Here is a 9322-nt window from a genome sequence, read left to right as displayed (position 1 = left end):
TTTAGTCTCCAGTATTGATACTTCAAGAGTAAGCCAGGCTCCACGCTTCATTAATAAAATGTGTTAAGTTGAGTTCGTAATGGAGAGCTAGAGTTTAATGAACCAATTGTGTAATTAGGATTCACGGTATTATAGCTAGCCTAGTTTTTCTCCTAACGTCTCATTACAGTTTTGAATGTATCTCTAACACCCTATTAGGCTCTTATAAGCTAACAAATTACATCATAGGTATTGAAATCACAGTGAAGTCTAGGAACTACGGGTATATACCTTTTTCATACGTATCTCAGAGATTTAGTCTCCTCCTATACTTGCAGTTAGTTAATAACCTTGCACAGGTATCATCATTGTTAGGTATGGGAAACTTTTTTTCCTAGTTAATATGATTTTTAATTTGGCCACATTGTAATACAAGAAGAATGTTTGGTAAATGTTGGCCCATTGTCATGGATTTATCGGGAAATTGGTTACTAGTTATAAGGTAATGCTTATTAAGTATTGCACTGTAACTATTCAAATTGTGAACCTATTGTTTTGGATTAATCATGTCTTTTGATGCTAAACATTTCACTTCTAATCCAAAGGAAAACCTCCATCCTTTGCAGTATGCGGAGAAGTCTGATTTGTTGGCTTTAGCCTTGGCTGTTAAGATTAGTGTAACGACAGGTGCTGTGAAAAAAGAAATCTTAGGTCTAATATTGAAATACCCGATAGACAAAAATATAATTTCACAAGATGATGCGAAACAATATTGGCCCATAAGTATAATAAATAGTTAGGATTCGGCAGTAGAAGTTTTAAAATCATAGACAAAATTGGAGAAAATAAAATTAGATAAAGAACGTGAGCAGAAAGAGAGAGAACGGAAGCAAGTAGAGCTATCGAAAATAAAAATAGAATAGGCAGAAAGGGCAGAAAGGCTAATCCAGGCAGAATTAAAGAAAGAACGGGAGTATGTAGAACTAGAGAATGTAAAACTAGAAATAGCAGAGAAAATAAAAATAGAATCGACAGAAAGGTTAGCTAAATTAGAATTAGAGAAAGAACGTGAGCTAGCTAACATAAGATTGTAGGAAAGACAGGAGGAAAAGGATATTCCTGAAGCTTTCAATGTCTCTAAGGTTAAGAAACTCTTCCCTGTGTTTAACGAACAAGAACCTGAAAATTTCATTGTAGTGTTTGAAGAAACTGCCAAGACCTTAGCATGGCCCAAGGATAAATGGGTACTAATAATTAGAAGTTCTTTTACAGGAAAAGATGAGCATATTGTTACTTATATGATTACTGAGAATAACTATGATGCTTTGAAAAAAAAGGTATTTTAGATGCTTATTCTATTACAGCAGAAGGATATCGGCAGAAATTCGGCAATTCATTCAAGACACCCAACAAAACTTTCCTGGAATTTTGTAATGTGAAGATAAAGCAGTTACTGAAATGGTTGGACAAGGCAGGTATTAGTAACTATGAAGACTTGAAGTCTCTCCTGTTGATGGAACAATTCTTGCGTAAGATACCATTTTAACGTCGCTAGGTATATTAAGAAATGAGGTGTGAAGAAACCCAAGGAAGAAGCTTTGTTGGCGGATGAATACTTCCTAATTCATAGGGGACAACTTAAACAGAAAGCTTTCTTCGATAGCAAGGTATGTTCATTTTGTAAGGAACGGGGACATCTAATTCAAGATTTTCGTAATCCTCGGTGCAAAGGTTCTCACCAACAATCTCCTACAACAAACTCTTCACGTAATACGGGGAAAAATGATAAATCTAAACCAACTGAACATAAGACCATGCATTGTGCAATAGAGGGAAATGGTTTTGATAACTTCAAGTGTCAGGGTAAGGTAAAAGATAATACTGTTACAATTCTTCGTGATTCAGCATCAAGTAAAACTATTGTAAGATCTAATATGAAATCCTTTATCACTCCTACAAACAGGTTCATTACAGTTTCGGATCTTACAAGTGCACTGGTACTTCCCCTTGTAACTATTCCTTTGACTAGTCCATATAGTGAGGGAATAGTGGAAGTTGCATACTTGGACAAGGAATTCCCTCGCAAAGAGGTGGACATTTTGATGGGTAATGATTTGGCCAAAGGTAAGGTACACACCAGTCTGATAATACAATCTCCTGAAACGTATCTAAAGGCCCAGTGTAACATTGTAACTAGGTTGCAGGCTTCTCAAGGAGAACCTGAGAGTGGTGTCATACCCAGTAAAGTTGTCCGTAGCAAGGTAAGTAAGGCAACTGACCTGCTTGATATTCCTACTGAAGATTTTGCGAAAGCCCAACAATTAGATGATTCTGTTAAACAGTTGTTTGAGAAGGTTAGAGACATATCAGAGAAAGATAGTAAAAATCCTTACTTTTATCTAGAAAATATGGTGCTTATGAGACATTACCGTCCTCTTAAGATGTCTTTTCAGGATAACTGGCGTGATAAATTCCAGGCAGTGGTACCTAAAGTTTACAGACAACTTTGTTGGACTTGGCCCATACTGACAACTATCATCTGGGAATAACCAAGACCTACCAACGATTAGCTGATGATTTTTACTGGCTTGGAATGAATAAAGATGTACAGGGTTTTGTTAAAGCTTGTGCCACTTGCCAATAAGTAGGAAAAGCTAACCAGACAGTACCTCCAGCGCCTCTCATACCTATTTCTGTACCAAAGGAACCCTTCTCCAAGGTAATTATTGATTGTGTGGGACCTTTAAAGAATACTAGAAAAGGTAATGCATATATTTTAACTTTAATATGTCCAACTACTCATTTTCCCAAGGCTGTTCCGGTTAAAAATATATCTGCTAAGGTGATTATCGAACAGTTCCTTAATACTTTTACTGTATTTGGATTTCCAGCAGAAGTTCAATGTGATCAGGGAACGAGCTTCATGAGTAAGGTATTTCAGGAGACTTTAGCTACATTTAATCTGAAACAGTTGATAGCTACTGCATATCATCCTCAAACTAATGTTGCATTAGAGAGGTCATATCAAACTGTAAAATCTCTAATCAGGAATTATGTTTTCAGTACAGATAATGACTGGGATGAAGAGCTATATATGCTCATGTACGTGCTACGAAGTGTCAAGAATAAATATATTGATGTTAGCCCTTTCAAACTAATGTTTAGAAGAAAACCTAAAACTTTGCTGACGGCTGTAAAAGATAGGATCCTGAGACATTTTGAGAAGGAAGAAGTATTTAATGCTTCAAAATTTATTATCACATTCAAGAGCAAGTTGTCTAAAATACAGAAATTTTCCCAGAATGACCTACAGATATCACAAGAAGGAATGAAATTCATTCATGATTAAAAATCTAAGGTAAGAACTTTCCAAGTTGGTGATGAAGTGTTGTTGCACCATCATATTGCGGGTAACTCTTTAAGAGAAAAGTATATGGGATCCTCTACCATTGCTAAGAAAGTTTCAAAGGTGAATTATGTGATAAAGACTGCTGACCGTCGCAAGAAAACTCCGATGGTTCATGTAAATAGGGTGAAACCCTTCATAAGAAAAACTCAGGAGGTATGTAATTTAGTTTTTCGACAAGGAAAAAACTGTGAATTCCTTAAATGTTGATCCTGATGATAATTCTGACTCTACTGTAAGTGATGAAGTGATTATGTCTTGGGAGGATTCAAATAATTCTAGTGTACTAGGTTTTTTATCTTCATATCTAAGCTTTGATGATCGGCAACACTCCCAGCAACTTGATGATTTGATTTCAGAATATCAAGATATCTTTACAGACCACCCAGGTAAATGTACTGTAGGACATCATGATGTGATAATAAAACCTGATGTCTCGCCTATAAGGCAGCCCTTTTACAGAATTTCCAAGAGCAAGTTAAACATTCTAAAGGCAGAGGTAGACTATTTAGTAGAGCATAATCTGGTTACTCCTAGCATTTCACCCTGGGCATCCCCATGCATATTGGTACCAAAGCTTAATGGGAAGTTCGGGATGTGTACAGATTACTGGAAAGTTAATGCAGCTACAGTTAAAGATTCTCTCCCCTTGCCTAGAATTTGGGACATCATTGATAATGTCAGCAATGTAACCTTTCTCACACAGATTGATCCAATGAAAGGATACTACCAGATAGGACTTACTGACAGAGCTAAAGAAATCTCCGGCTTCGTTACCCTCTTTGGGTTGTATTCATATAGTGTTATGGTTACATCAAAAACTTGGGATGAACATCGTAAGAAGCTGGAAGAAGTATTCAAGAGGTTAAGGTCAGCAAATCTCACAGTCAACTTAGGAAAAAGCAATTTCAGAAAAGCAACGGTAACATACCTCGGACATACTATTGGAAATGGTAAGGTACTTCAAAAACATATTAATATCAAAGCCATCATTGACTATCCTGTACCCAATAACAGAAAGTCATTACACACATTCTTAGGAATGACTGGGTTCTATTCTAGGCTTTGTCCTAACTATTCTCAGATAACAGGACCTCTATTTGTTCTAACCTCTTCCAAACATACTTTTAGATAAACGGATCAGCATCAGACCATCTTTAATTAATTAAAATCCTTCCTCATAAATTATTCAATTTTAAGAGCTCCTAACTTAGACCAACCTCTCTTTCTCCAAGTGGACCCTAGTTACCGTGGATACGGTAGTGTTTTACTCCAAACAATCCTGTTCCCGATTTGCTACCATTCAGGGCATTTTATGGGTGCTCAAACCCGGTGGCCCACCATCGAAAAGGAATTGTTCAGCATTGTAGACGCCATCCCACACTTTAAGCCATATGTGAAAGGCCAACACCAGACTGTCATATACTCTGACCATTTGCCTTTATGTTTTTTTGGAAAGGGCTAAATACACAAACCTAAAACTTTGAGGATGGTCTTACATCCTTTCTGCAGCCAATGTAAAAATAGTTAGAATAAAAGGAGCCAATAATACCCTAGCTGATGCCTTATTGAGGATGAAGTAATGTAAACCCCCCGTGTAAATTTTTCTACAGGTAGCTGACTCTTAAACACCCGGGGAATATGGGGATCTGCAACTTTCTTTTTAAGAACTCTTTCATCCGCTATTGTACCAACTATCTTCAGCGCCATCTAGGAGTTGCTGCAATCCCTATACTCTACGCCATCTATTGACTCCTGAAGATATTTTTTTTTTTTTTTACCATCCAGTGACATCGCCTGGGATATTAATCCATGGAAATTTTTATATTTTCTTATGTATCGGAATCCTTTAGTTAAAATTCAGTTTACCTGAGACGTATATTATACGTCCGGAGTGGAGTCTGGTTTACTTTTTGATTTAGTTTGAATTACTTTTACATTACTATTGTTTGAAGTTAACTGTTGTATATAATAAGAAAGTACTTTATATATCATATTTAAGATCATTTACCTGCTCAGTTTTCTACATCCTGATTGCAGTGTATTTTGTTTGAAAAGCATATTACCCTCTTATACTTATTACCATCTTAATATTTAGTTGTAAGGTGTGTGAAAATCAGTGAATATTATTTTTATGTGCCGTTCTTGAATCAGTGATTGTGAACAAGACATTTGCCGTAACATCTGGCATCATGTAATATATATATATATATATATATATATATATATATATATATATATATATATATATATATATATATATATATGTGTGTTTATTTATATATATATATATATATATATATATATATATATATATATATATATATATATATATATATGTATATATATATATATATATATATATATATATATATATATATATATATATATATATATATATATATACATATATATATATATATATATATATATATATATATATATATATATATATATATATATATATATATATATATATATATATATATGTATATATATATATATATATATATATATATATATATATATATATATATATATATATATATATATATATATATATATATATGTGTGTGTGTGTGTGTGTGTGTTTGCATGTGTACATATATATATATATATATATATATATATATATATATATATATATATATATATATATATATATATATAATATACATATATATATATTATATATATATATATATATATATATATATATATATATATATATATATATATATATATATATTCACCCCTTTTATTTATCCTTCTCATGGATATTGTAATACGTAGAGTAGTCTCTGATGGTATAAAAAGATTAAAATGAATTGGTAATATGTAATTAGAAAACAAAGAGTATGATGAAGATGCAGACTCTAGTAGTAGATCCCCAGAGTGTATTGAGTGCTTGCTTACCAGAATGTATGAAATATCACACGAGGTTAAGCTCAATATGAATAGAAGACAGACAGAGATGATGAGAAGGAGGTGTGCAGTGGAGTATTAAATATCCTTGGAAGGAAAAAGGATTCATTCTGTAGAATCATTCAAGTGTTTAGGAACTACGATCTCCAATACAAGATCTTTAGAGTTCGAGTTCAATGAAAAGTTGAAAAAAGTAAATAAGAAAATGGCTAGGTTAAGTAATATTTTGAAATAAAATTTGCTGAAATTACATATAAAAACTAGACTATATATTAGTTTATTAAGATCAGTATTCCTGTATAAACATGAGTCGTCGTATGACAATTAAACAATATCTAACAGAATTGGTACTTTTAAAAACAAAGCCTTCGAAAGGAAAATGGTAGTCAAATGGGAGGACAGGATTAGAATTGAAATAAAACGACAGATTATTGTAGCATAATATGTAGACGAGATAATGGTAAGGGGTAGATCGAGATGGTATTGGCATGCTCTTCGCACTCCGGAAGAGTGACTAGTTAAAGTCTTTTTCAATTTAATTTTCCAGTTGGAGTGTATTTTATGGCGGTAGTATTTGATAGTCTGTAGATGAATAAATTTACTCTAATAATAAAAGAATGGAAAAAGAAATTAAAGTCAAAGCCAACACTGGAAAACCTTTTTTAAAATGTCATTATACTTCTCTATAAAACTGCTCTTTTTTTTATTTTATTTTCGTTTCGTTTCTGTCTGTCCCTTTGTTTGTAAATATGTTTATACCTTTTTATTTTTCAGCCTCACAACAGTGACTATTGATGTGATGTTTACGCATGAGGAAAAGGGAGCAGGGACTGTCAGCAAGTCGGAATAGGAAAACACTTGCAAAAAAAGGGAAATGATGACGGCTCCATTGCAGATAGCCTGAATTTATCGCTAGGAACAAATTTCTTGATATGATGGTAATTTTTTAGTTTAGGGGTTTAAAGGTCACCCATAAAAGGAAAGGGAGAGGACATGGTCCTAAAACTAATCATATAAATATGATCAGCTACAAAGCCCTATCTTCATCAAGGAACCACCAATGAAAGCCAGGTAATGGCTGCTGATGACTATCAAGCTTAAGCCTATCTCGATTTCCCATTCGGCAGAATGACAGACTGGGACTTTTTAACTGGTTACTACAAACCTCATTCTAAATTGAACAACATACATGATTACCAATACCAAACCCAAGTTTATAAGGAGGATATAAATATATAAGAAGAGAACGAGGATGACAATACGATTCGTAATTCCTCTGATTTGAAATTGATATGCGGCCTGAAATATGGGCTGACGCCAAGTCATTAACATAACTGTTGCAAAACTAAGGATAGTGAATCATTTGTCTTACCTTATGCTTGTCCAAACCATGGCTTTACCAAGTGACTACTAATGAAGTTACTATTACCTTCCCATTTTTAGATGGAAAATAAATTCTTATTATTATTAATGAATTCACTAATATTGCATTCTACATATACTGGCTCACTGTGATCGGATTAGAGTTATTTAACTCTCTTTGTGGCGGGATGTTGCAACAACCCCCACACCCTTGATCACACTAAAAATAAAATTTTCTCCGCAAAACAAACTTTCCCCTTGCGTTACCATAAACTGGACTCTTAGACAAAAAGGACATTAAAAACAAATTATAACCTTAATACTGCTGTATATCTTTTTCAAACTAAAACGCTTAACGGAATCCATCCACATTCGAAATAGTCAAAATTAATACTAATGAAAACTTAACACTAAATATATAATAAACTAACACCATTCAAATAAACACAAAAAACCTAACAAAACTTAAAATTAAACGGAATACCAACGCCAAAATATGTATGTTTATATAATATATGTTGACAACAACACAGTCGTCCACACACAGCCTACTGTCTTTTGCAGCACAGTACCACAGCTCTGTGTTTAACAGTCCACTGGGTGGTAATTTGCCAATACTACTTCCCTGATTGGAGTCGTGGTTATTGTTATCATCATCATCAACAGCAATCAGAATTTCATTCGGTCGGGGTCATCAACAATTATGTAATTCCGAGCAGCCGTATCAACTTTGTTATCATTAGCCAGGTCGTCAACAATTAATTCCACGTAAAAGAGAAAAAAATCTCCCCAAAGGAGGAATTACAGCCTGCAAAAAAAAAAAAAAAAAAAAAAACTCACGAACACTCCTAGCTAACTAAACTATCGTACTATAATCAAAGATAATTAAACTTTCTATTATTCGGAGTCACTACTAGAAAAGATAAATAAATTTTACTTGCTGTTGAAATAAACAAAACATTTCCACGCTGGTAAAATAATATAAAGTAAATACAGCACTCAAACCACACAACTGCCTCTAGCTGCAGTCAAATAAAAAAAGAACATTCGCTCCAAAACATTTACTACCGTCCTAACCTAACTAAAAAGTAAACAAACATTCAATTATTTCAACTGTATTTCCCACTACAAACAACCAATATACCAACTACTTCTCGCTCGCACTCTCTCTCTCTCTCTCTCTCTCTCTCTCTCTCTCTCTCTCTCTCTCTCTCTCTCTCTCTCTCTTTCGATTTGCAAAAAGAAAAAAAGAAGAATGAATAAAAAATTATCCTCCATATTCCTCCCCCCTTAGTTTTCCAAATCCTTCTACATTTCCACAAAACCACTTACATTATTTTTTCCATTACCAAGTCGCAGTCGGTAACGGAACCTCTATGAGTAACTGGGCCTTCATACACTCTCTCATTCACTTCTTCTTTAGCACAATTATTCGCTACATTATCACTATACATTTCCAAATCCCTATCATCTAATATAATATGTACAATCCCATGTAACTCGTTCTCATCTGGCCCTAAAATTACACTCATTTCTGTCAACAGTTCATCCATTTCATCAAATACATTCTCAACATTAGCAAAAGATTCATTCATGCTACTTATCATTTTCCTATCTCTCACTCTTGCGTTATCCATTCATTCGTTTACA

At 33.7% G+C, this 9322-nt stretch overlaps 1 pseudogene; it reads left to right on the top strand.

The window, feature by feature from the left end:
* LOC137655409 (uncharacterized) overlaps window positions 1-7160 on the top strand; it is a 59823-nt pseudogene extending 52663 nt beyond the window's left edge.
* Window positions 7161-9322: the final 2162 nt, after the last annotated feature.

Source organism: Palaemon carinicauda, chromosome 16 (genome assembly GCF_036898095.1).
Source record: "Palaemon carinicauda isolate YSFRI2023 chromosome 16, ASM3689809v2, whole genome shotgun sequence".
In the NCBI taxonomy this organism is placed as follows: Eukaryota; Metazoa; Arthropoda; class Malacostraca; order Decapoda; family Palaemonidae; genus Palaemon; species Palaemon carinicauda.
The sequence above is the reverse complement of the archived record's forward strand: the minus strand, read 5'-3'. Positions and strand labels throughout refer to the sequence as shown.